A 27147-nucleotide genomic window follows, 5' to 3' on the forward strand; every position below is an offset into this window, starting at 1 on the left:
TTCATTGCTAATAAATGAATTTGATTTATATGTGTCGTTTCAATCGCAAGTACGGAACTACCCCACAGCGTATCAATGTACCCCCAACACTGTACGAAGGTGGCCCCGTTGATGGGGCAGATTCGTACGTTTTCCAGATTTAGTTTAAATCATAATTATGGTTGACCATCAGATGAAATCATTTTTCATTATTTTATATGAATCTCAGATAGTTAGACTATAAATTTAAGCTATCAGGTGATTGATTCATGGAAAAATAAAAAAATAAAATTTGAAAACCGTAAGAAGGGAACCCACCTTCCCCTAAACCATAAAATATGTTAATTAGCATAATTGCCACGCCTTAACACACGCCACATATGCCGAGGGAAAACATGAATTAGTTTATATAACTTGCAATTAACAAAGGTTGTATTTTAAATTTGGTTCCGGTGTTGATCTAGGAGGTCGTCATGAAGAAACATTTCAGGTAATAAATTGTTCTATTTGATAAATAAGCTTCTCTTCTGCATAAATTATTTATTTGTATTTATTTAGATGAAAAAAAAACATAAAAAATACAGGGTCATGTGCAAAAAGTTCATAAACCAAATCAACAAAAATAAAATTACAAGTAACACTGAATTATACTTTTATTATTGATTGTCTATCATCTATCTGTCACCGAACTGCTTTTCTCACTGACAGGCAAATTTAATTAAGCATATTGATAAAATTCACGACCGGGGTTAGAACTCAATACAATAGTAGTTAATATTACTGTATTGAAATAAATTACAACGACAAAATATTTCGGATATTTTATATTAGCAAAATTAATTTTTAATAAATGAGTTAATTACTTACAATGTCTAAATGGACTCGGTAATAAATAATAAATAATATAAATCTAAAATCAATGTATAATATTATAAAATTATATTAATATTTTTTCGTCTCATTTTTTATTTCATTTATACTGATGAAAACTAACAGAGGATTAATTAAATTAATTGGTTTTATATTGTAAATTTTACGTAATCAAAAATAAGTTGATCGATTTTGTTAGCGTAGCTGTACCGTTAAATTGAAATTATACGAAGCATTTAAAAAATGTTTCTGTCATCAATCTGGACATTTAACAAAATATAATAAAATACAATGTACTTCTTCGACCAAAATACATAAAAAGAAATTACTGATAATTTAATCTAACTAGATATTAAGCCATCTTTTTGTAGTATGCTTCTCATATCCCACCCAATCGTTTGACAGCAATAACTTTAACTAATTTTATTTTATGTATTTTGTTAAAAAAGCATTACAGCAATTATTACCAATAAACTTAATTAATAATCATAATATAGCTTTGATTTTATTGCATAAACCTTAAAACGCATGCGATATGAGATATTAACAGTAAGTAATAAAATAAAATGTTGTATTTGTATTTAAATAAAAGCCATTAAACAATTTTCAATTTTTTGCTTTCTCCAGCCATCTTTCCGCGCCAACAAGGCCGGCTTATAACTAGATTAATACAAATGCATAATTAAAAATACACGATTGTAATGGTAAATGGATTGTAATAAAGATTAATTCTATTAAGAATTCGTGTAAAAAACATAGAAAAGTAATTTACCATTTCTTACATAGACATAAATGTACAAGGGTACGATTACCAAGACAATTCACAAATAAAAGTAATTCGACAATTTATATTGACTTTACATATCTGTCAACACCTAGGTATCTATATTTTACATATACATACTTACATGAAGTACCTACCCATATCTCAAGAACTACAGAAACATCACAATATAACATAAATACCTGTTAACCTCATTTTTTGAAGTCGGTTAAATGCCTTTACAATTTTAATTAAATGCATGTAATACATTATATAAATGTTGATATATAACTTTTCTTTGTTAGACCAAATAGTCTTGAGAAAATTGACGATCCACTTTCCGACTGTCCAGTAACAAATGTCCATACAAATAATACCACAGAGAAGAGAAACTCCTTCGATTCGGTTAAAGAGTATTTTACAGACTATACAACGAACTCTAACCTTCATGGTTTGAAGTATATTGGCGAAAAGCAGCGGACGTTACTTGAAAAGTAAGGAATTTAAGATTTATGTTTTGATTAATAATTTCAATAAGAATAAATTCTATCATACAAGAAGAATGAATGAGAAGCGGCTTACGCGTAGTATATATTAGGTCCTTACATATGAAATTGGCGTTTTGTATGGGGGGAACAAAAAGTAGAATATTTTTAAATATAATATATTAAAATAATCAAAGTATGAACCATTGTTTTCTCTGCACTTTTGCCATCTCATATGTAGTTCATTGATCCCTTTACTAAAAATACCAGTCGGACGGGAATCAATAAAATCTGTGAAGGCGATTTGGACTGCCCCATCAGAATCAAATTTCGAAAAAAATGGTAATCTGTTGGAGCAAGGTCCAGGGAGTATGGAGGATGTCTTAGACATTCCAATTGAAGCTCTTCTAATTTAGTAGCCGTCTTTTGTGCAGTGTGTGGTCTAGCGTTGTCGTGAAGTAGCAGTGGCGTGGAGCGATTGACCAGCCTAGGTTGTTTAGCCGCTAGCTTTACCATCATGGTTTGCAATTGCTGACAAAAGACATCAGCCGTAATAGTCTGGCCAGATTTGAGAAAACTGCAATGAATAATACCGGCACTAGTCCACCAAACGCTTACAAGTAACTTTTTTGGGGTTTATTTTCGCTTGGGGCAGGATTTGGCTGGCTGGCCAGGATCCAACCATTGCGCTGAGCGCTTCCGATCATCGTAAAGAATCCATTTTTCATCACAGGTAATGATTCGGTTTAAAATACTTTCATTATTGTGCCGGTTCAGTAATGTAACGCAGCAGTCGACGCTCGTTTGCCGGTTTGCTTCAGTCAATTCGTGAGGTACCCATCTTTCAAGCTTTTTAATCTTCCCAATTTGCTTCATGTGAATTAAAACAGTTTTATCACTAACACCGCAGCCTGCAGCTAACTCGGACGTGGTTTGCGATGGATCCGCTTCCACAATAGCCTTCAATACTTCATTATACACTTGGGTCTCAGGCCGTCCACGGGGCTTGTTCTGCACGTCGAAATTTCCAGAACGAAAACGTTGGAACTAAAAACGAACTGTGTTTTCTTTTGCAACATGACCGCCATACACATCATTCACCCTTCGAGTCGTTTCCGCAGCACTAGGGCCACGGCGGAACTCGTAAATAATGCGATACTTTAATATATAAGTTTTCCATTTTGTAAAATGAGTGACGCAAACAAAAAAAAAACAGAAGAAAAACAAATGAATGACGGTCATCGAAGCACAAATACATGAGTAAATAGCTGTACAAATTTGAATTTGGAATTCCTTACCAAAGAGGAGAACATCGTGATTAAAGTGGCCAGTACGAAATACGCCAATTTCATATATAAGGACCTAATATAAGACAATCGTGGATGGTGAGGTCAGGTCGGGTTCGTACATGGACTAAATCCAGGACGTACTAGAGACGAGGCAAGTGAACAGTCCCCACAACCGAGGAGCATGCATGATCAATATCATGAAAGTGGATAAAGCGAGGGGTTAGGACTGTGGTGGAGATTCATGGTATCTGTCTCCTCTTCGGAAAATGGGAGTCAGTGTATAGATAAATAGATTCTTGAAACCTAATTGTCTTACAGTCATAATTATTTCAGATTATTCTGGGTGTTAATGTTCACATCATGTGTGCTGGTCTGTGGCTATACCATAATGAAACAGTGCAATAAGTGGCCTGAAAATCCTATCATCGTAAGCTTTGCAGAAAGGCCTACACCTGTGTGGCAGGTATTGTTTTCGTAGTTTCTTTCTATTTTGTCAAGATTCTTATGATAGCTTTCTTTACAAATTGTATTGTAGAATGATTGCTAATTATCGGGTTGGATAGAAAACGCCGTAGATTTCATCAAGGGTTTATTTTCAATTAAATCTAAGAGAAATTCGTCTTCGTAACAATAGGTTCGCTTGTTAAGAAGTAAGAGTATCACGGGTTTGCAAAGAAGGTCTTACCAAAGACAATTAAATTAATAAATTAATTATCAACGTAGAAATGTATTATTCCTATCATAACAAACTTTTTTATATAAAATTCCTTTTCCAGATACCGTACCCCGCTATGACCATATGCTCTCAGACAAAAGTTAAACAGACTAAATTCAACCTTACAGAATACCGACGTCTCTTCCTCAATAATTATACATTTGCTAATTTTACAGAAGAGGAGTAAGTAAAATATAGACAGATAAACTCTTTGACAATGCAACTTTCGTTGACTTATGGCCACTCGTAACGTTATAACATAGTTATATGACATTATGTTATCGTTTTCACGATCTTCATTTAATGAATCAGATGCTAGACGAACGAAATTAGGATATGCTCATTAACCGATTTGAAAAAAGGAGGTTATGAGTTTGTACCGAATGTTACTACTGTTGGAATTAGGTAATTAATATTTATGATCTATTTAAGCTTCTAAGAGCGTATGCGGTATGGAGAATTGTGGAAGGAAGGTGATGTTCTTCTTCCGACCTGAATAGAGGATCCTCAACCAGTCTAACCACAGTTGTATATAAATAGCAGTCGGAATATCTTTGTTTGAACATTTTAGGGTGTAACGTTATCGCAGTAATTGTATTGGAAACACAAGTTTCATCAAATTCGGTTTAGTATTTTTTTTAATTAGTTCGATAGGCAGATATAGACTACGGTCACAGCAGTACTCAACAATTTTATTGCACAAGCACGGCTCTGTGGATTAACTTAGAATAATAACATTAGATTTCCGTCAGGCGTAACACGTTTGAAGATGTCAGCATGATCTGTAACCCTCTTCTACCCTATGGGAGAGAGACCTCAACAGCCAAGGAAACAATTGACAACTTAAGAAGGGTAAGTTATAACTTACAATATTAAAAAAATATTAAAAAAACGACTTCGGGAATGCCGGCAGAAGTGAAAACTTGAATATTAACGTTATGCATTTTTGATATTTTAGAATGGTTAGGGAATAATTTGGCACGAATTGCTTTAATTATCAGTATAAAGGTACAACCATAAACAATGTGGTATTTTTATTTATTGCGCTATCGTACACAAACATGACAATTTATATATTACATTAAAAACGCCGCGCCAGCTGTCTACTCTCCGTCCGTCTTACGAATATTCGATTCGGTCACGTGTCCTGACGCGAGTTATTCGCGGCAGTCTGACCAAATCGTTAATAATAAAGCTTTAACGAAAACGAAAATTAATCAATAAAGGTTTTAATAAATTTGAGGGATACTTAAATGATCCTAATCCTTGGGATTGATTTGCTCCAGTTCAAACAATTTGTATGACAATACTTGGCGATTAAAAAGAGTGGCGGAAAATTTCTTGCCAGTTCTTCTTACCCGCTCTACGCCCTTGACTTGCGAACTGGTAGTAAAAGTAAATTTAATATTAATTGAACTTGACAATTCATAAGTGTACTTGTTTACCTACATGAATAAAGATATTTTTTTTGAGTTTGAGTTTGAGTTTACACGTTTCGCAAAATTAAACCTTGATGTAATGATTTAAGGTCCAATTCCACATGCATCAATGTATCTGAGGAAAGAGACAAATGAATTAAAACCGTAAATATATAGAACGAAGGTTCATAATCCTTTAAAAAAACATCCGTCTTACGACTTTGTCCTGACGCGAGTTTAACATTTTTACCCATTCCAAAAAAGTGTACAACGCCGCTAAAGAAGTTTTCACTTCAAAATATATTTCAGATAAATAAAGTATTAATTGTTACCATGGAATCCCTAAATTGACAAATTCTTATCTTTGATCTATATTTAAGCCGATGCTGTTTAGAGAGAGTTTGGATATAATTAGTAAAAAAATCCTTAGAATTAATATCCCTCACCTACCGCTTTTACCGCCTCCTGCATTAATAGCCCGGTCATTTTAGACATAAAAATAGTGATCAAATAAAGAAAATTCCGACAAAGCCAAATCTTCGTAGAGACCTTAGGTTTACCACAAGGAATAAAGTGTCAAAAGTCCCCATCAGTCCCATGTGAGCTTAGGGACTTATTTTTTTTTTTTTTTTTTTTTTTATAGAACGGGGGGCAAACGGGCAGGAGGCTCACCTGATGTAAAGTGATACCGCCGCCCATGGACACTCTCAATGCCAGAGGGCTCGCGAGTGCGTTGCCGGCCTTTTAAGAATTGGTACGCTCTTTTCTTGAAGGACCCTAAGTCGAATTGGTTCGGAAATACTTCAGTGGGCAGCTGGTTCCACATAGTGGTGGTGCGCGGCAAAAACTGCCTTGAAAAACGCTCAGTTGTGGAACGGCGGACGTCGAGGTGATACGGGTGGAATTTCGTATTCTGCCTCGACGTCCGATGATGAAACTCAGCTGCAGGTATTAATCCGAACAACTCCTCTGAACACTCTCCATGGTAAATGCGGTAGAAGATACAGAGTGACCCCACATCCCTACGCAACGCCAAAGGATCAAGCCGATCGGAGAGGGATTGGTCGTCGACGATTCGAACCGCTCTGCGTTGTATACGGTCAAGTGGAAGGAGCTGGTACTGGGGAGCCCCCGCCCAGAGGTGAGAGCAGTACTCCATGTGGGGCCGAATTTGCGCTTTATATAGTTGCATGCGGTGGCCCGGAGTGAAGTACTGCCTCGCCTTGCTGAGCACACCAAGCTTTTTGGAGGCTAATTTAGCCTTTCCCTCCAAGTGACCGCGAAACTGAACGTCGTTCGATATGTCAACGCCAAGTATTCCAATGCTGGCTGTGGCTTTAAGAAGAGTGTTTTCGAAAAGAGGAGTAGCGACAAAGGGTATTTTTTTAGCGGAAAACGCGCAAACTTGTGTCTTCTTGGGGTTAAATTGGACTAGGTTTTGTCTGCCCCAGTCTGAGACTCCACGTAGTAGAGTTTCGACTTCAGACACAAGTTTGTTCCGGTACTCATCAACAACTGCCCGAGAAATACCTGCCCGGCCAGTGTAAAGAGTATCCCCAGTGCTGTCATCCGCATAGCAATGAATGTTGCTAAGTTGCAACATATCATTGATATGCAGAAGAAATAGGGTCGGGGATAGAACACAGCCTTGTGGGACCCCAGCGTTTACGGGTTTAAGGTCGGAACATGCTCCGTCGATGACGACCTTGATGCTCCGATCGGCCAGAAAGCTGGAGATCCAATCGCATAATTTCTCGGGAAGCCCATAGGCTGGAAGCTTCGAGAGCAGTGCTCTATGCCACACCCGATCGAAGGCTTTCGCTATGTCCAAACTTACCGCCAGCGCCTCCCCCTTGGACTCAATTGCCTCTGCCCACCTATGGGTAAGGTATACAAGGAGGTCACCAGCTGAGCGACCACGACGAAAGCCGTACTGAGAATCGCTAATCAACTGGTGGCCCTCTAGATACCTCAAGAGCTGGCTATTAATAATGGTTTCCATTATTTTGGAGAACAAGGAGGTTATAGCTATTGGGCGATAGTTGGACGGATCAGAGCGATCGCCTTTTTTTGGGATCGGATGTATCGAAGCGGTCTTCCAGCACTTCGGGACAGTGCCGAGCGAGTAAAGGTACCGGAAAAGGCGCGTTAAGACCGGAGCCAACTCAGGAGCACAAGTACGCAGCACAATTGGGGGGATACCATCCGGCCCGCTCGACTTATGAATGTCCAAGGAAGAAAGTGCTTTGCGGACAGCACGTTGCTGGAATGTGATTTCCGGCATCGAAGAATCACACCGCGAAATGGTCGGTGGTGATCTCCCTCGGTCATCCAAAGTCGAGTTGGACGCGAAGAGACAACCCAAAAGGTCGGCCTTCTCCTTCGCAGTATGGGCTAGAGAGTCATCCTCCCTGTGCAGTGGCGGAATGGCGGGCTGACAGAAATTCCCTTGGACAGCTTTGGCGAGAGACCAGAAGGCTCGTGTCCCTGAAGGGAGTTGGGCCAATCTCTCGCCAAATCCGGCAATGTGCTCTGACTTTGCCTTAGTGATTTCCCGTTTGAAGGACCTGGAGGCAGAGTTATATGCTGTTTTAAGTTCGCTGGTATTGGCATCACGAGATTTCGCCGCTTCCGCCCATGCCTTAAAGCATTCTCGCTTTCGACGCGAGGCCGCCTTGCAAGAACGTTTAAACCAGGGCTGAGACTTGCCACCGATCGGCACCGCAGAAAATGGAATAAAGAGTTCCATGCCCTGCAGAACCACTTCGGCGACAGAGGTGGCGACGGAATCTGGAGCTTCCGGCGAAAAGCACATAGGCCCCCAAGGGAAGGACGCAAAGAAAGACCGCATCCCATCCCAATCTGCTGACTTATAGTGCCAAATACGGCGACAACCCATAAAGCGGGGCCGTGAAGGGCGCGTAGAAGGCACAGTACTCCGGACCACACAATGATCTGATGAACCCAAAGGCGGGTCAACAGAGACTTGATAGTTCTCCGGATGTGAAGTCAGCAGAAGGTCCAACAAAGAGGGTTTATGACCATCCACATCTGGTATTCGCGTAATCGCAGGGACCATTTGTGTCAGGTCGTAGGCTAAAGCAAAGTCGTGAAAGGATCTTCCCGCGTGATCGGTGGTTTCAGAGCCGAGCCAATCGGCATGGTGGGCGTTAAAATCGCCAAGTATCACGATTTCAGCGGTAGGAACCCTTTCGAGCAGGGAATCTGTAGCCATTTGGATGTGCTCAATGAGTCGGTCAGTTTCGGTATTTCCGCTATGGGACCTATACAGGCATGCGTAGAATCGCGGATGGTCATCGCAGTCTACGCGCAGCCAGAGGTTAGATAGGTCCCTTCCTTCAAGCGTCCCGAGGCGACGAGAACAGATATCCTCTCTGACGTACACGCAAACTCCCGCCCGCGGCACAAATGAATGTTCCAATTTGTACCCCGGGTAGGAGAGGTAGGAAGTATCAGCCGGGGGGGATATCTGAGTCTCGGTAAGAAAGAGCAAGGCCGGCTTCGCAGTCTCTAAATGGTAGTGGACTGCGTTGATGTTGGAATTGAGCCCCCTAACATTTGTGAAGTCCACGGCGAGCGTGGACGGGGGTGCCTTTGTTGAATTGCTCCGTTTGCCCCGAGAACGATAACTGTTTTTGTTTTTGAGCGCAGAGTTGCCCCCCCCAGAATACGAAGGGCAGCCTGTGCGTCCACCACCGGGTGCTGAGTGTCCCGGTGTTGGACGCCCAGAGGGGGATTCTCCACCGCGAGCGCGTGTGGTACCCCCCTGGGGTAGATTCTCTTTTTTCTGCGCCTTCATATTTCATATGGGGGGGGGGGGGATGGGCTCCGGGAGTCTCTCTCACCGCACGAAACGCGAGTACAATAGGGCGAACCTATTGCATCACTTCACGCCGGTTTTCTAAGAGACAGTGGTACTGCCCCGGTCGTGCCTGCCCATTTGGCTGAAGCCCGAAGGCAACAGCATGGCACTCCCACTAGGAAAAATATTATTCGGGGCCCAACGTCAAAATTTTAGGTTTTTTGGATTTTTCTTGAAAACGGTAAGTTTTATCGTAAAAGTACCTCAGAGCAAAGTTGTAGAACTTAAAATTCTCTATAAAAATGGTTCCTATGATTTTTTTCTCTAAGACTCACTATTTCCCAGATATTGCGCTTGTAAGAATCATGTTCTACATAGTATGCACACATATGCCACGTATATACATATTTAGGTACTCAAGCAAGCAAAAATGCCTACTCGTGTCTCTTTTATGTATACATTATTAGTATAACCTGGGAAGGCGCAGCAACGGACAGAAATATATTCTTCTAAAAGTTTATCAGCTTATCCAAAATGCCAAAACTTTATTTAATTTTTACATGCGATGACCGGATGCGATACTACGTCAGCAATGTTAAGAAGGGGTAAAAATTCAGTATTAAAATTATTTGAAAAAATGATTTGATTGACTGCGCAAAAGTATTTACAGAAATTAATTCTTCACCTCAAATACTAATTACTAAAGGAATTCGGTTTCTTCTTGCGGTTTATGGAGCTCAAAAAAAAATTAATTGCATAGATACGTACAGATATTTAACATTTGTAAAAAAATACGAAACAAAAAGCAAGTACAGCTATCTTGTCTTCCTCCAACATCGGCATCTGCTAGTCAACATTTGTTTCGAGTATACTATCAAGTTCAGACATGGCAAGGCAATGAACTGAACCCTGAAGACTGGGGTTGGAAATTGATAAATAATACTTTGGAACCGATTCTAACTTTACTGCCCTCTGCTCCAGAAAAACTTCTTAACACCATTTTTTGCAATTGCAAGAAAGGTTGTAGTGCCAAATGTGGCTGTAAAAAAGTAGGGTTGCAGTGTTCTCCAGCGTGTACCAATTGCCAAGGTCTCTTGCTCAAATGTTCAATTAAATACAAGAGAGGAAGATTCATGTGATTTTGATGAAGAGACAACTGATTCATCTTCATTTGAACAATTTCTAATTGCTTATCAACAGGAAGGAGAAGAAGAAGAACAAGAAGAAATCGAAGAAAACATGATTGTTGAAGTTGAATATGAAGAGTATGAGTCAGATTAAAGTAATAAAAAAAAGTTAGAACGACAGTTAAACTCAGTAACCCATATCAATAATCTTCATACTATTAAATAATTATTGTTCCTGAAAATAACGTCAGAAAGGTTCGTGGAATAGGCCTACCGGGGATACCACATTAAAAAAAAAGGGTGCGTGTACTTTTGTACGCGCGTAAGAAGTTATACTTCTTTGGCATTATTAAAATAGTTTTTGATTGCATGCAAATAATTAATTACAATTAAATAATCAAAGACTGTAAAAGGAGTCATTAAAGTTCAGTTTACATTTGAAAAATTAAATAAATAAATATTTATTATTATTCTCTTACATTAAGTGTAACATAAATTCTATTAAGTTATTTATTATATATATTATTATATATTTAGAACATCTCTTCCAAACACTAAGATGTATGTTGTAGCTTTGGCAGTATTGCACAATATAGCAATTGATTTAAAAGAGGAACCTATCTTTGATGATGATGAAGAGACCCTGCCCTCACTACCAACAGTACCCTCATCTCAAAATACGCTGCGTGGAGCAGCAGTGAGAGCCATATTTATTGATGTAAACTATTAAACATTTTTATTTTATTATACTATTTGTTTTTAAGTGACTCTAATGTCTTCATCAGAATTTCAGTTTGTAATTTTAAATTAATCATTACTTGGTTGTGCATCTACGAGGCTTCTCCAAAACTCAAACTACTACTTGCTTTCTGCAACAAATAAGAGAATATTAATCTAAGCTCTGCCCATGCAAAACTTATTTTTTTTTATAATTCATATTATAAATTTTTTAACACATTTATATTAATATAATTATATAAATGTGTTAATAATATAATTTGTAGCACATGCTACAGACCTGGATAGCAACTTTCTTTTATTCTATTTAGAGATAGAGATAATTTAAATACCGGTGTCTTCCTTGTAGGTTTCTTTGGAGTTGTTAGGGGATTCTTGTTGTTCAGTTCGACATGATTTTCTTTAACCTTTCTTTAATCCTACCAAATAATGAAATTGTTAAGTTATGTTGTCACTGTTGTGCACACCTTTGTCTGGCTTTTCTAGTATTCAAGTTATGTCAAAACTGATTTATTACCTTGTCATTGTTGGCTTTATTTGCTTTTGGGATATCAATTGTTTCCAAAATGATTTTATTTGTAATATCCTGAAATATATAAATAACATCTATTAATTTAAGTATCATGGTGAGTGGTTCGCACTCAGGTGTTAAGGTGTATTATACCCACTGTCCATTATAAGTGGGAATAGGCTCACTTCTGGCTGGACAGAGTTTTGGTACTACAAGTGCAACATGGATGTTTTGAGGTATTACAATATCTCTAACTACCCTGTAGGGGAATAAAGTATGTGCCTATGCTTGAGAGGTTTAACCTTGAACATCACCATACATCATATTTATAATTAACATTCCTACCTCGACACCATCACAATCAAATTCATTGAAATCTACTTCAAACCGTTGCGGTATCATCTCTGCCATGTCCATTGTGATGGTGGCTTTGTTCCACCTCCAGTTTTTGATGTTTCACGGCGATAAGATGACAACTCTTTTTTTGTATTCAATTTAGTGCACTTCCACTGATTCATCAATTGTTTTTTGTCTCTTGTCCTTATTAAATAATGTGGTCATTTATGAGATGCAGGGACTTATTAAAATGTTTACTTCTCTGTTATATCGCTCCAAGCCTTCATTTTCTCCTTATTAGTCGAATGCTTAAATCTTTGTTCTCAATTATTGATATATAGGGTCGTAGAATAATATTAATTAGTATTGATTTAAATATTCAATTTAAATTACTTCTGATTATAATTCAGACGCACATATAAAATTCGCACTTGTATAATGAAAATAACTAGGTATATAATCTTTTAATTTGCAACAATAATTAAAACTCCTTTATTTGTTTAAAAGGTAAATGTCATTGTCAGATTGTCAGATGGTCATTCAAAATTCTTGTTGCTAAGAAATAGAATATGCGTGAAGTTAGCGTCACGCATAATCTATTTCTTTTTACTTGTAGATTGTCTTATACCCATCTCGCTCGCGCACTCTATATCACACTCCCAATTTTGTGTCACAGGTGCGCGCGCATCGTAAAATTTCACTCTCATCAATTTTTCATATAAAGAAGTACAACTTCAAAAAACGCGCCGAGTACACTACCTCACAGGTGGTGTGAAAATGTGTGCATATTATGTAGAACGTGATTCTTACAAGCGCAATATCTGGGAAATAGTGGGTCTTAGAGAAAAAATCATTGGGACCATTTTTATAGAGAATTTTAAGATCTACAACTTGCTTTAAGGTTCTTTTTTCGATAAAACTTACCGTTTTCGAGAAAAATCCAAAAAACCTAAAATTTTTACCTTGGGCCCCGAATAAGTCCCTAAGCTCACATGGGACTGATGGGGACTTTTGACACTTTATTCCTTGTGGTAAACCTAAGGTCTCTACGAAGATTTAGCTTTGTCGGAATTTTCTTTATTTCAATTGTCTAAATTGACCGGGCTATAAGTACTTATAAAAATATTGAAATAATAACTTGGCGATTTTAAAGAATGACGGAGAGCTTATTGCCATTTGCTCATACTTCTCGTGATTGCCCTTGATCAAAAGGGCAGTAAATGTAAATTTAGAAGCATTTTTTACTAAAGTTCATAAGTGTACGTTAGGAAATGTTATTTTGATTTTGATTAATTATTGTTTCGTATTTTTCTATTGTAAATTAGTGTTCTGAATCAATATAAGTTTTGATATTTACACACACATTAGTATTATTTATTCTTCTTGAATCATACTGATCATTGCCCCTTAGGAGCTTTAAGAATAAGCCAACGCATACTGCTTCTTTTATAGCTGCGATCTGTTTCTTAATATTTGTACCATGTATTCAGGTATCCCACGACATTTATGAAATATTGGTCGGCTGCAAGTGGAAGGATGCACGAAGCAATTGCGCTAATATGTTTTACAAAGTGATAACTGAAGAAGGATTTTGCTACACTTTTAATAGCCTTGGAGCGAACGAACTTTTTAGACTCGAGAAGTATGTAAAACTATTATAATTATTTGGATATTTAATACGAATTAATTACATTATACGTTATACTCGTGTTTAGAGAGAAATGTGTTGTTCTTGATATCTACTTATTTATTATTATAACATATAATTTAGTTAAAAGTTAACAAAAAATTCTACATACACACAACAACATTTGGTCGCTGTGGCATAAGTACTACCTTGCGATTCTGTAACTCACATTCGAACTCTAACAGCAGCGGTCGCGCTCAAATCAGTCGTGAAGTCGATTTGGCATTCTGATAAACAATAAACTACAAGCTCCCTCCATATCAGAATGACAAATCATAAAATGACTGCTTTACGACTGATTTGAGCGCGACAGCCGCTGTGAAAACCGCTGTGTGAGTTCGAAAAGTGAGTTACAGAATCGCAATGCTGGACGCATTTCCTTTTCGGAAGAGTCCATATTACGGAGTATAGCATTTGACGCACATGATAACCTGGCCTAGGTTAGATACCTAGCGAAATATTATTTTTCATATTGGTTGAGAAGTCTCTCAAGATGTGACTGCAATGTGCCCATTTCCTATTGCTAGGCTCTAGTCCGCTGTTTTCCAAAGTGGAGTCCACGCCCCCCAGGTGGGCAATTTGATTGTTATTAGAGGGCAATTCTAAAAGGAACTCGACGTTTTTGTTTTGTTTGTATTTTAAATATACTTACTGTGTTTCGTTAAGAGAGTTTTGAGTTTCTTAAAGTGAGAAATTTCATTTTTAATACTTAAAATTATGCAAGTACATATATCTGTGTACAGAAAGGGAGAGGGAGGCATGTCACAAAAAGGTTGGGAAACACTGCTCTAGTCCGTCACATAACATAATTTATATTTTTAACTACTTTATTTATTATATATTTAAATAAAAACTTTTCTGTACAGCCTACACAAGGATTATAATTATATGGCCTTAGACCACAAAAATATATCCTGGACCTTGGAAGGAGGCTACCCGCCGAACTCACCATTGGATTCATATCCTTGGAGGGGAACTGTATGTTTAAATTTATATAAAAGTTCTCCAAACACTTAATGTATATGTTAACGTAAAATTGTAAAAACCGTTAGATTGTAATCTATCTCGCGAGATTATAAACTGTCGAAAGATTGTGAACTAAGCGTACTGCTTATAATTTAACGTATTATTATTCGGTAGATTGTAATCTATCGAAGTGAAACCGTCAAATTGTGAAACGGCCATTTTCTACTTTTCTATTGGTTATAAGAGATCGCGTATAAGACTCGCTCTCTCCGCTGCGCTCGTCTCCGCTTTGGTGGAAGCACATGTATGAAAATCATCGTTACGAGTATAGCGGAGTCCGTAATGGGTCCGTTCCGCTCGCAGTGGAATGCGGGCATAATAATTTAATTTTCAATCAAGATAATATAAAAATACTACTCGAAGTGTAATTTTTTAATAATGTTCTTTTAAAGACAAATAGGCGATTAGTAGACCAGTGCCGATAATTTTTGAAACCTAAAAAAATTACAATAGGATGAAACCCATTAGAAAAGCAGGGGAATATGATCAAAATGAAAGGAAAAATAAATTACGGTCGATCTGAGGTCGGGAAGGGGTAGGGGGGGAGTTTTAAGGGTAAAAAACGGTTTATCTCGATTTCCGGCAAAACTACAAGTCCTATCCAAGAAAGTTAAATGGCAAAGTTGGAGGTAATAAAAAGATCTAAAACTTTTGTATTCACACATTTTTCACATAACCTCAAAATTTATGTGAAAATTTCAAAAAACCAAGTTTTTGGTTTTTTATTTTTAACTTTAACAAAAATTATTTTTTTTTAACGAAATTTGGTGAAAACTTACCTTTCTATGTCCCAAATACACTGTAATTTATTTGATTAAAAATATTTATTTGTTCACCTTATTTTGAATTAATATCGAAAAAACACCCTAATTTTCAATCGAAAATTCTGACGTCAAAATTTCAGCTTTTTTCAAAAAGTTGGTGTGCTTTCAGTTCGTTGAAATCTCTACTTTCCTATGGTAAAAAAAGATATATATATTACCATAGTAAATCTTCTCAGAAAACGCAAAAAATCGTATACAGTAACGCCCAGACCTGTCATCCCCTTCCTTACTTCTCTATGAAATACGAAAATTTTAGCCCATCTAAAGGCTAATTTTTTTTTTAAGTCACTCAGGTATATATAAATTATCTTAAAATAGTAATAAATAGGCATCTGATTATAATTTAAAGAAGATTCATAGAGAAGTAGGGAAGGGGATGACAGGTCTGGGCGTTACTGCATACGATTTTTTGCGTTTTCTGAGAAGATTTACTATGGTAATATATATATATATTTTTTTACCATAAGAAAGTAGAGATTTCAACGAACTGAAAGCACACCAACTTTTTGAAAAAAGCTGAAATTTTGACGTCAGAATTTTCGATTGAAAATTAGGGTGTTTTTTCGATATTAATTCAAAATAAGGTGAACAAATAAATATTTTTAATCAAATAAATTACAGTATATTTGGGACATAGAAAGGTAAGTTTTCACCAAATTTCGTTAAAAAAAAATAATTTTTGTTAAAGATAAAAAGAAAAAACCAAAAACTTGGTTTTTTGAATTTTTCACATAAATATTTGAGCTTATGTGAAAAATGTGTGAATACAAAAGTTTTAGATCTTTTTATTACCTCCAACTTTGCAATTTAACTTTCTTGGATAGGACTTGTAGTTTTGCCGGAAATCGAGATAGACCGTTTTTTACCCTTAAAACTCCCCCCCTACCCCTTCCCGACCTCAGATCGACCGTAATTTATTTTTCCTTTCATTTTGATCATAGTCCCCTGCTTTTCTAATGGGTTTCATCCTACTGTAATTTTTTTCACTTTTTATTTATTTTAAAGGCTATCTGCACTGGTCTATAGCTTAAATAAGTAGATTTGAATACACAACTTCAGGGTTCAGATTTACAGCCTTTTATAAGAGACGACCACACTTCGCCTAATTTAATTTTTTTTCATTAATTGATTTCGCAAAAAATTATAACGAAATGAAGTATAAAACTCTAAGGGTCTGTTTCACAATGTATGGATAAGTACCAAATAGCTATGCAACACATACATATTATTTGACACTTCATCGGACTCATAACTTATGGTGGACTTTATGTGACGAATAACGCTATCTGTCAGTCGTGAAACGCAACAATTGTGTTTATCCTACCAATAAGTAATAAATAGCTAATTTGGAACTTATCTAGAACTTATCCGTACATTGTGAAACAGACCCTAAATATATAGTATATTTATTTATTATTTATTTACACTTCGTTACCTTATTCATTTTTACGATTTCTTCCAGGCAACCCTAAAATGGAACAATAAAAAAAGTATATTTACTGTTTAATACTTCACTACTTAATGGTTAATTGTATCACATTCCAGGCCTACGGCACCAAAGCTGGTCTAACATTCGGTTTAATGACTAAAGCTATTGACTTGAACTATCTTTGTAGCGGACCCGTACAAGGATTTAAGGTATTTTCAACTGCGGTGGAGTTTTACATAATTATTTTGTAATGTTCAAGCCATTTAACTTTTTACATAATTATATAGTAATAAAATTTATGCTGATCGCTATGCGGCCATAGATAAGTAAAAATTAATGTAAAGTTACACAAATTTCGTGAAATTGACAATTAGAATAATATAATAAAATGTATGCAAACGTGAGTGCGTCCATAGGTGAGTAAAAATTTAAATTAAGACTATTTCAATGAAATTCAAATGTTTCCATTAATTATTATTTTATGTCTTCAAAAATGGAGGTTCATAACCATTTGAGCTCTAGGATATGATCTTGTTGGTATTGCATAATACTTGAGGTAAGTATGATGGCTTTAAGCATGTGTACAACATTAAATGTTTGTATGGTAGTCCACAAATTACTGAACTGAAAGTCATCGAGATGATCCTTTGGAATTATGTAAAGCCATATTACAATTTATTGTTGTGTAATTATGATTTACGGGGATGACATATATAATATTTTTTCTTTGATTGTTAAGGTAAGAATCAAAGTCGAGACGCAAATTGTGACTTCCGCCATTGACATAACGGAGTCACACTTAGCGCCAAGTCTCGATTGTGATCTAATGGTTAATATCTGGTCATCTAGATTCTTTTACACAATCCAGCTGAGCTACCACGCGTCTCCAAACAATACTTTATAGCACCGCTATCTAAAGAAGTAATTGTTGCAGTCAAACCTAAGATGATGACTACTTCCGAAGGCTTGGGGTCCTATGACCCTGAGAGGTAAGGTTTTCTAACAAGTAACTAGCATTACTCTCATGCCACACAAAAGGTAAAGACGGTATTCAAAACTATGTCGAATAAAAACATCAGAATCGGTATCGCTGTCAATTGAAAGTTACAGAGTAGGGGCGCTATCCTGACACTCTCCAGGAACAAGAGTGTCAGGACTTCAATCCCTTTTTTTTTTACTTTCTTTCCTTGACTCTTGTATGGTAAAAAGTAACAATGTACTCATTAAATAAAATCAATGTTTTTAAACATTTTTTCAACGATTGTTAACAAAATTCAAAGAAATACGGTAGAGAGAAGACCGCGTGGTCAAGAGCGCTCCATTATGAAGATGAAAGCTCTAATAGTTTGATGATGAGAACACATATTCATGAAGTCGCTACAGAGAAATTGATATTGTTACTAGCTTATTGATCGAAAATTCGCATTTTTGTATACACCTGGGTATACAACGATATAGTTATCATAACGTTTCTGCTAAGGAGGAGTGAAAAGCAGAAACATCGTGACACGAAATGTATAGATTAATGATACCAATTTGTTTTCTAGGCGCCAATGCTATTTGCAAAATGAACGGTATCTGAATTATTTTAAAATTTATACGCAATCAAATTGTGAGATGGAGTGTCTGACAAACTTCACCTATGCACGATGTGGGTGCGTTCACTTTGGGATGCCGCGTAAGTTATCTTCTTAGTCTTACACAAAGGTTACATGTCGGTTTTATCGTCGTCTAGGTTTATTGTTGATGTCGAGGCAGAATACGAAATTTCACCAGTTGATACTGGTGAAAATGACGGACTGCGAGGTGATCCTCGCAGTCCGTCGTTCAACAAGTGAGCGTTTAAGACAGTTTTTGCCGCAAACCAATTTGACTTTAGGGCCATTATAAAAGAGCGTACTAAATCTTAAAAGGCCTTCAACGCACTCGCGAGCCCCATGGCATTAGGAATGTCCATGGGCGGCGGTATCACTTAACATCAGATGAGCTTCCTGCCCGTTTACCCCTGTTCTATAAAAAAGAATAGGCAAGTGATCAGCCTTCTGTGCCTGAATGCCTCATTATGTTTTCCTTCTCTTTCAAGTTTTAATAGGTAATTCAATATAATGTAATTATATTACCATTACAATATATGAGTATAAGCAATATTATTATACTATCATTAGAGATAACCGTTTCAGGACGTAGGCCTTGAGAGGTAATCTCTATTGAGACTTTCTATCCATAACTCATACTCCGATGGCTCTCCGACTAGAGTAGCTATATCGAGGGCAGGGACAGGACCTTTATGTGATCATCCATGGAGCTTCCAAACCTTTTTTTTTTATTGTTGGAAAATCAATTTACTGACCCCCGACCACTGACGCAGGGAGTGTGGGAGTCAGTCCGTATGGTGCAATGGACACCTACCCACTAAAACCCAACAGCCCCATCTGTTCACTATGGATGGGGGGCGCCGTAACAGTTTCCCTTAATCCGTGCCTCCGTCATAAGCGTCTGCTGTGTGAGCCCAACTTCTGAGTTGCCCAATTCTGTGGACCTATATATGTAATTGTCCAGACTCCTGCCTTGTGAACTTGTAACTCATCCATCCATTTCTGAAGGACGGTCACTTGGGTCTCCAACTGTTTATGTGCTCAGGAAGAGGGTAGAAACCCCTACTTCTACTATCTGCCCTATGCCAATAGATCCTGGCTACGGCAGCCGCTTCGAGGTGCCAGGGGGCAGTTCCTGCAATAACACACGCTGCCTCGCAAGAGACGGTGCGGTACGCCCTTGCCACCCTTATGGCCATCACCCGTTGCAACTGTTCAGAATCACCCTGTTTTGAGCGAATAGACAATCGGCTCAAATGGAGCATCCGTGGAGGATCTTCACCCGGAACACACCTGCAAATAACCGGCGACACCCCGCACTCGGCCCACCAAAATTTGGCATTAACCGGCAGAGTGCATAGCCGTGGTAGCCAGCTTCGGGGCAAGTGCTGAGAAGTTATCCTTAAAAGTCCACCGAGAATCGAGGAAAAGCCCGAGATACTTTAAAGTGGGGCTAACTCTTATGGCCACACCACATACGACCAATTGTGTACCGTCGTCTTGGACCGTGGAAACAGACCGCCCCAGATTTCTCGAGGTCAACTTGGAGGCCAATGTGCCTTATTTGCGCCACAACCTGCACCACACCCGCCGTTGTGAGGATGCAAGCTTCTCTGTATATACGACCTTTTGCAGTGATAAGTGTGTCGTCGGCTAAATATATGTATAAGGCTGACACCTTGTAGATGTGAGCCACGAAGGACGCAGTTGTATCCGATGTTCCATAGGAGTGGGCCTAGTATCCGATGTTCCAAGGGTCTGTTACCCTTGTGGAACACCACACAAAGTGTTTTACGATGCGGGCTGCTAGCACCCGCTCAAATAGCTTGCCTGCTTCATTTAATAAAACAATCGGCCTATAGGCCGATGGGGACTCTGGTTGGTTGGTGGTGGTTTACCCTCTTTCTTTAATAATACAAGTTTTCCGGTCTTCCAGCTACTCGGGAAGTGGCCGTTCTGTAAAATATGGGTTAGCAACTCCCGAAACCTCTCTTCCAGCCCGTTGATAAGGACATGGACCCGGACCTTTCCGTGAACACCATCTGGTCCGGGGGCTGTCTTTTTGCTCTGAAGCTTTAGTACAGCCACAGAGAGTTCCTCAGGCGTCACTTCTTGGACTGCCTCATCATAATGGAGGTCGTCGCGAGATGTTGGTTGCGAACTGTTAGCCGGGAATAGCGTGGAAACTACCGAATCTAGGAACACTGGTTATAGAGTGGTAGTGAGCGGCGGAAGCCAGGGGCGCAGCTTAGTCATCACTAGACTATATGGCCGCCCCCATGGGATGGACCTTCCAAACCTAGGGCAACTATTTTAATATGAGTATTGTCAATGAAGTGAAAGTCCAAGTCCAAGAAGCGTTTTTAAGGGTTGGGCCTTCTGTTTCAATTAAATATAGCAATTATTTATCACTTCGGCTTAACGGATCAGTATCATCAGGAAACGTAAAGGCTTAATATCTTTTTCTTGGATCTTACATACAAATGTAATGTATTTTTAATATTTTTAGATGGTCCAAATATGTCCACGTGTAGCGCTGGAAAAATAGCGTGTATTAAAGAGTCTAAGAGTGAGTAATTTTTGTTTCTTTTTATTCAGGTATATTGCTTTTATTTATCTGTGTGGCACAAGGCTCTCAGGCAAGTTATAAAGTTTGATACATAAAATCGTTTGAAACAACAAATAAGTTCGAATTCAACAAAATAATGATTTTTGATTAACCAGAAACTTAAGACCCCAGTTTCAGAACTAAAATGTCGTTTATATCTATTCAAGAGATTATTTAAAAAAATTTGGTCAACTTTTTGGGTCTAAGGCAAGCCGGTTTTCTGAATATGATTTTCTTCACCATTCGAGCGAATATAAAATGCGCACATTGAAAGAAAGTCCATTGGTGCACAGCTGGGGATCGAGCCTACGATACGTGATGAGAGTCACACGCCGAAGCTACTACTAAAAGGTTTCAAAACGAGATTGTAAGACAGACCTGTTTCCATTTATTTTGGTTACCATTAATTTAAAGTGACAATTCTATTATATAATTGGAAAATTAATTACAGAATGCATGTTCAGTAAAAACTACGATCAACGTTTGTTAAGTAATTTTACCTCTGAATTCATTAATTAATTTATTCATATTGCTGTATGTAAATTTCTAATTGTAAAAATCGGTTAAAATATGTAAAAATATTTAATTAATACTTGACAAATATCTTCAGTGGAACTGGCGACAATCGAAATGAAATCAGCAATGGCGGCAGATGACGAGAACGATACGATAATTGGCGAAGCCCGCGAAGTTGCGTTACGTTGTAAATGTCTGCCTGCGTGCACTTCCATAGACTATGAAGCTGAGATATCTGCTGGCTGATTATGATTTGAAATCTGTCGTTAGAGCGGCACCATTGCCATGGGTATATGTGAAAGAGTAAGTACCTTATATTTTATCGCACATAAAAAAACATCGTTTATTGACAGATCAGCGTCTAATTTTAACAGCTATCCTGACTTAATATTGAGTTTTATATTATTATCTCTCGTCTATCAATCGCAAATGGGATCGTATGGTACCTGTTCCTATTAAAATAGTGATCGCCGTTGGATGTTACTGAGTAAAGGCATTGGAAGCCAACTCATCGGAGGGATCATCATCACAGAGTAAATTAATTTTTCACTAGTCTGTGGAAGAGGTTGTGCTAGATTTTTTCTATAGGTGCGGCTATAAATAAATAAAATCATAAAATAATGATTAATTTATAATATAAATCAGTTCTTTCCCCCTCATCCCTGAGGTCGCAGGTTCGATCCCCGCCGCTGTGCACGATTGGTCTTTTTGTCTATGTTAGTGCTTGTACAGTGAACATCGTGAGAAAAATGTCAAGACTCAAATCCAAAAATCGAGATGTTTCTGACTGAAGGCGGATCACCTACTTGTCTATGAAATGAAAAACATCAAGAAAACAGATGCATTATTAGTTAATAATAAAAAAATCTTGGTGATGTTTATAGCTTGTTATTTATATTTATAATGTAAAAATAAAAGATAGTAAGACAGGTGAGAGAAATTTTTAAATTTAAATTTTCTTGTAGCGGGTTAGTATCCCGAGTGGTCGTGTTTTTCAAAGAAGCTCAGTTCATAGCAACACGCAGGTCGGAGTTGTTTGGACCATATGATTTTCTCGCTAATTGCGGCGGTTTATTGGGGCTCTTCATGGGCTTCTCAATATTGAGTGTGGTTGAAATCATCTACTTCTTGACTCTAAGGTAAATCATTAATCAATGTTATTGTCTTATTATGATGATAGTTATCAATAAGGCTGTGATTGCAATATGCTTTGAATTTTTCATTGACCGAATTGTATTCTGTAAATTATTTGTCTTAGACTATACATATTTCAAAAGTAATTTTTTTATTAATATTATAAAGAGTATAGAGATTTGTAGTTGTAACTAATAAACTCAAAAACTCATAAACCGATTTCAATAATTTTTACTATTGCTATAGAATGGGATATATATTTATTACAGAAATACATACATTATCCTTACAGACTATGCCAATACGATAATGTCGAGAAACATTAAATAAAATATAATAAAGTAATTAGGTACATAAATAATATTAAACACATAATATACACAATATCGCTACTGTGAATTCACTCTGCGAACATATAAATATGTCGATAATGTCGGAGACAGCATTCAGTAGGCGCAACGTCTTTGACAACGGGGATCTGTGCAACAGACCGGTTATTGCCCTTGGTATCGGAAATAACCTAGGCCTTCGCCGTCGCACATATCCCATAGGTAGTAAGAAACCCAGTTCTTGGAGTACACTTGGGTTGCACACTACACCCCTCAAGACTTTCAGTACGTAGTAGGCCAACTGTAAGTCCCGTCTGGTTTCCAATTTATTGTACCCACCATCCCTAAGACACATAATGTTGGGTACATTAAAGGATAGCAGGGATAGACGCCATACAGTCTGCTATATAGGTATCGTCTAAATTTGTTCTGAATGCGCTCCAACATACGGCAGTATTTAGCTTTTTGCGAAGCACAAACAGACGAGTTACACTCTAACATGCTTCTTACTAGAGCGTTGTACAAGCTTGAGATTGCTTTAATATTAGTGAACGTTGTTGCCCTTCAAAGCACAAATCCCATTCTTGCGTATGCTTTCTTACAAATGTCCAGGACATGATGGGCATCCACTCGCACTCCTAAGTCTCTTACTGACGTTTCCCGCTTGAGTATCACCCCCGACACATTGTACTCATGATGACGAGGCATTTTGGCACGACTAAATGTCACCATGGCACATTTGTTGATATTTAATTGGAGCTTATTTTTATTGCTCCACTCACATACTCTATCTATATCTCCTTGCAATCGTTCACAGTCGTCCACCTCTTGGATTGACAGGAGCAGTTTTAGATCGTCTGCAAAAAGAAGGCATCTAGCATGTCTTATTACTTCTGATAAATCGTTCACCATTACTGCAAACTGCATTGCCATAAAAAAGTATCCATCTAGTTTTTATATAAAGAAGAAATTCGTGTTCTACCAACTTGTATAAGTGTTGAGACAATTGACAATTCTGCTTGAAGTACGATTTTTGTTTGTCTTTTAATTTACCTTCTTATTTGAATCCTTGTTGCAGGCTGTACTACCTCTTACGGAAGAAAAAGGATTTGAAAATAAATGCTGATCTCAACACTAACCGATTAGCTTAAGCTTTTTCACTAATATAAAAATGTATTGCATATTTTTTTATTCATTTTTTAAACCATAAAAATAGTAACCAAAACTTTAAAAAAATATACAACAACAGGATGATTTGATTAACTAAATCTTATGAAAATATGAAAGCAAAGACAAATAAAATATAACTATATGAAAATATTGTTTCACTACACACATACACATCATACACCCTCCCACGTTTAAATGAAATCGTCCGCAAGTGTTACTATAACGGGATTTTCATCGCATTTTTTCCAGACTTTGGCTATTCTATTACAGCCCAAAATAATCTGAAAATACACAAATAATTTAACAAATCGTAAAGATACCAGCTCCTTCCACTTGACCGTACCGTATTCAACGAAGAGCTGTTCGAATCGCTGACGACCAATCCCTTTGCGAGCGGCTCTCCTATCGCCACGGAGAGTGTTTAGAGGAGTTGTTCGTAATTATTCTTGCAGCTGAGTTCCATTATCAGACGTCGAAGCAGTATACGAAACTCCACCCTATCATCTTGACGTCCGTCGTTCCACTACTGAACGTTGTTTAAGAAGTTGTTTAACTAGCTGTCCTCTGAAGTATTTCTGAACCAATTTGCCTTATTTCCTTCACGAAAAGAGCGTACCATGCTTTAAAAGGCTGGCAACGCACTCGCGTGCCCTCTGGCATTAAGACCTGGGCGGGTGTACCTGGGCGGGTGGTATCACATAGGATCAGGTGAGCCTTCTGCCTATTTTTTTGTCTTTTAAAAGATATGAGACCTGTTCTATAAGATTGATGATACTTACTTTAAGACAATAGTTTTCTGTATTTCACCCATAGGAATAGGTACCATGAAGATATGAGTTTTCAGAGTGTCAATAAAATATTGTTGAAATGTAAGTATTTTTCCTTAATGGTTGTGTCTCCATATTCGATAGAACTTCTCCGAGATTTAATTTTATTTTTAAAATAACTGATGGTTTCATGGCGACGACGGGACGTCCTCACTTCTCTCCTCTCCTCGAATTCACATCTACGTGGGTAACACTGAAAATGATTAGAACTGGCCAGTTAGAAACATTGCTAATGAAAACTCTTTTTGAATTTCTATTTTAGAACTTTTTGGTAACCTATATAGTAGGTATAGGTATGTTATCTAAAGCTGGCGGCTTCAACACATTTACACTTTGTGCTTGTGTAGTGTCTGTGAATAAGCGCGAGACGTGATGTCAAACTGAAATACAATCACAAATACATCACGAAAAGACTGTCCGTCTCTCTCGCGCTCGGTCAAGCTTAAGGCCGATTTACATTATCTTAGTGTTTAGGAGAGTGCTTTAGGATAGTACTTTAGTTGAAACATGTAAACGCTACTTGCTTTATTAAACGCTACGCTAAAGAACTTGCCTTTCAAGTTGTACTAAAGCACTCTCCTAAACACTAAGATAATGTAAATCGGCCTTTATGAGTATAAAAGAGACAGTTATTGTTTTTCTTTTGCTACTGTTTATGTTGATCTTTACTGTTTTTTATTATTATTATTTTATACATGTTGATCTTTTTTTAAACATTACAAGGGCAATCTCGTGAAATGGTGCACCATGTTTTTAATTATTTTAAGCATCTTAATAAAAACAGTTTAATGAAAAATTTTATATTTAATTTGACATCAGATGCGACTGGGGTTTCTAAGAGGAGTATTGAAAGAATAGTTAGTGAAGTAAAAGTGAAGTGTGTTGAGCTAGATGGAGCTTTTTCGAAAAATGAAAAAATATTTACACAAACTACTCTTATACGTTCTTGGTCGGGCTTAGAACTTTTGGATCCACCCTCGTATGCACATAATATTTATATATATTTTACACATTTTTATTTATTTACAACCCACCCAATCTTACTAAAACCAGAGTAGACTAAAATATATAACTTGGCAAAAAAGTAATATTTTTAAACATACTGTATAGTGAAATTGCATTAGTGTGAGTACTGTGAACGCGCCAGCTTTCGATAACCGACCTATATAAATAATGTTAGAGGTTTTGTGTAACGGAAAGATCATCAACAACATTCGAAAATTCGGCGAGCACTTTGAATAAAGTGCTAATCGCCGCTCATGGACGTGTTACATTCTGGTGTGTTGCCGAGCTATGAGGGTACGGTACTTTTTTACCCTATAAATTGAATAACATTAGCTTTCGCTGAATAAAATTCAATAGGATAAGGTCAATTGACAGTAAATTATTTTGCAAATGTCGCCACAGAACATTGCAAGAACCTGGTTTGTACACCATATTATAAAACCGGATACCATAATATAACGTTTTATTAAATTTTTCTGTTATTCCATACTAAAGTATGGTCATATAATTCAAAAAAACTGTTGAATATTTACACAAGTTGGTACCTACTTTGAAAATGTTTTTTTTTTTTTTTTTTTAAATAGCCTCACGCAGAGCGACTTTGAAAATGTTGTCAATTATCAACAAACCCTGGCTGTGCATTTATTCGACTATTTATAAAAAATAAAACCAAAAATTGTTTATGCAGTTTTTATTCATTTATACCGTATTTTAACTACCATTATGTTGGCAAACAAAATATATTATGCCATATTCGAATGTAATCTCACATTGCCTCACTTAGGAAATAAAAAAAGTAATAACAGACTTTTTTAATTTTTATTCATTTACATCAAATTGCCATACAATGGTGGCAGACAAAATATATTTTGCCCTATTCTACATTTCGCAAATACTAGCAAGTTAGCTGAAAATAATTAAAAAATGAGTATTAGAGACAAAT

The 27147-nt window shown here is 37.2% G+C and overlaps 1 protein-coding gene, 1 long non-coding RNA gene and 1 pseudogene across 2 annotated transcripts in view; 2 read left to right on the forward strand and 1 right to left on the reverse strand.

Annotated features, from left to right (window-relative positions):
• The first annotated feature begins 411 nt into the window (after positions 1-411).
• On the forward strand, positions 412-4279 carry LOC125060944. Its single transcript, XR_007118946.1, has 4 exons — positions 412-469; positions 1918-2106; positions 3720-3849; positions 4163-4279. It is a non-coding gene; the product is annotated as an uncharacterized LOC125060944 (long non-coding RNA).
• Positions 4280-4546: 267 nt separating this feature from the next.
• Positions 4547-22882, forward strand: LOC125061043 (annotated as a pseudogene).
• Positions 22883-27009: 4127 nt separating this feature from the next.
• The window catches only part of LOC125060927 (inhibitor of growth protein 3), a 10583-nt gene continuing 10445 nt past the window's right edge, over positions 27010-27147 (reverse strand). Inside the window, exon 12 of the mRNA XM_047666042.1 lies at positions 27010-27147. The gene's annotated coding sequence lies outside the window, so the exon portion shown is untranslated.

The sequence above is a fragment of the Pieris napi genome, chromosome 22, assembly GCF_905475465.1.
Source record: "Pieris napi chromosome 22, ilPieNapi1.2, whole genome shotgun sequence".
Lineage (NCBI taxonomy): Eukaryota > Metazoa > Arthropoda > Insecta > Lepidoptera > Pieridae > Pieris > Pieris napi.